Source organism: Teleopsis dalmanni, chromosome 2, assembly GCF_002237135.1.
Source record: "Teleopsis dalmanni isolate 2A chromosome 2, ASM223713v2, whole genome shotgun sequence".
Taxonomy (NCBI): domain Eukaryota; kingdom Metazoa; phylum Arthropoda; class Insecta; order Diptera; family Diopsidae; genus Teleopsis; species Teleopsis dalmanni.
Window position 1 is genome coordinate 238697456 of NC_051847.1, and position 2627 is coordinate 238700082.

Sequence of the window (2627 nt, forward strand, 5' to 3'; positions counted from 1 at the left end):
TTTTAATACAAATACCATAGGTTGACATCATCTAACCTGCATACAACATATAAATTTAAGAAGAGTCAAAAGAGTAATTTAAGAGTTAATTTAAAAAAAAAAGATTACTTTCACATAAATACAAGTGTGTATAGTTTAATCAATTAGTAATTGATTCTTAACATACTTACTATAAGTAAAGTTAGTTTACTTAAAGAGGAATTAATATTATAGGAACAACTTTTTAAAAACCTCAGAGACTTAAGTTGAAGTGCATTTGATTGATGTGCTTTTTTCTATCAATAATTATTTAATATACAATTTTTTTTAGATATAATTAGATAATATTAATGTTTTCGGAAATCATAAGATTTTGATTTTCAAATATTTTAGATATGCAAATTAATACTGAATTTTTTCTTGTAGTTTCTACTACCACTTTATATAAAATAATTCTTAAGACTAACTTTTATTTAACATTTTTGCTCATATTGATAGCAAGGATTTAAAGTATCGAATCCCGATAATATATTTCGTTGCTTGGTTAGTCCAGGCAACGATAATAAAAAGTGTTTACTTACCATGTTAAGTTATTTTCAATTTCCTGTTTAATACAATTATTATTGTTAGGGGAGGTTGTTAGCGCTGCAACCGTCGGGTCTATTGTGCCCCTGTTTAATACAATAGTTAATATAGATTCAGTCAGTGGCGAGGCGTCAGCTTTTTGGCAAGGTATTCACAATTTAATCAAAACTGAATTTCAACTATAACGTATTCTCCCTACTCCTGAGTTTTGTCCTTTCCACAAGCAAATAGCGTACAAGACCAAAAAAATAATTTATTTAAATGTTCGCAGCCGGTGATCCACTGGTTTTTATGGTAAATAACAGTAGGAAAACGGCGACTTACCACAGATTTCGACATTTTTACATCAGGTACCAAATTCTTCATATCTGGAGTTGGTCTATTCATTTTATGAATTTTCAGAAGATCGTTTAAAAAAAGATATTTGAATCAAATCTTAAATCACACATTTATCCATTTCTAAATATTATTTTTCACTTCAAATTTCATAAATTTTTTTCTTTACTTTTATCATTTGCTAGTATAAAGTTTCAATAATGACTTTGTTTTTGGTTTAATTCCCATCTCTACATAAGAGTAAGAAGCTCTCATGCTTTCATTTACTCTTACTTTGTATTTACTATGGGCGGTTCAATTTTTTTACTGAACCATTTGCACATATAAAACGGCAACCGTAGCTTTGATTGTATTTGCACGCTTTGTATGAACTTGGGGTTCAGTTTAGTCGACTGAACCTCTAGTCAAATGTAAAGCGATTTTCGCTCAGTCATTTCTTTTCTCTTTTGTATTTAATTTGCATAACATTGGAGATTCACTTTTTTTATTGAACCGCTTGCAAGCATTAATTTAAGAGTTATGATTATTTTACGTTCATATTTTGCGGGGCTGGTTTTCTCTTTTATTTTTATATTCGTTTGTATGTTTTGTGTTTTTTCAATATTGAACATAGTCCCAATGTGAATGTTATTTCATTTGCATGCTTGTGATAAAAAGCAGCGCGGTGCAGTTTTTTTCTGAACCTTAGTATATTTTAAGAGGAATGTATTTTCTCTTTATTAATTATGGTATAAGTAATGTTGGGTGTAACTAACATATGTATGTGTGGTTTTGTTTGTATTATACGTTTTGTGTTTATGTTAATCTGTTTAAAAAAGCTATTATAAAAAATGTTAAATAACAAAATAGCGAGATTATTTACCTAATAAAAAAATAATCTAAAAAGGAAGCTTTGTTAAGGTGTTCAGTGAACACTCTAAACCATTCGACGGCTCGCCTCTGGATTCAATAGATAATACTTCGTTGCCTGCTTAGGACAGACAACGATGGATACAATAATCAATGTAATGTGTTTTAGGAGACGAAACTTGATAACTTGCATACCAACATCTTATTTCTTCACTTATCTTTCATGTATATTTACACCTTTCACGAAAATACAAGTTATGATAAATTTGTCTCACATTTTTACGAAATATTTGGTATTAGAATAGATACTTAACAGACTTCTTTGTTGTGAGTTATTTCAAGTTCTATTTGTTCTATGTGTAGGTAAACTATTTCTAAACACCCTTCAAATTTCATGTTTAAATCGAACTCTATTCCGAAGTCTTAACTTTTAACCTGTTATTTTTAAATAAAAACTTTATGGTACTTACTCGTACATTTAGACGAATCGTTCTTAAAAATATTTTTAAACTTTCAGTTAATTAAAGTGTGACCAAAGTACACCAATTTTCAGTTATTAACCATAAAAAGATAAAATTGAGTCGAAAGTTTCATTTGTGCACCTACAAATTTAAGGCACGTGAAATGCCTTAAAATTCTCTATAATTGAACCAAATTTATTGTTCAAAAAAAAAATTCTACCTATGATATTCTAGTATATGTAGTGTATGCATATACACACATATCAGTAAGATTTTATTTCAACAGACACATAAATTAAAATAATTTAAATATAATATTTGAAAAATGGACAAACAGAAAAAGACATTAAAACTCGGGACAAAAGTCAAGATTTGCGTAATGTCAGGCCAAGTAAAATCGAAGTCAATAAATAATTT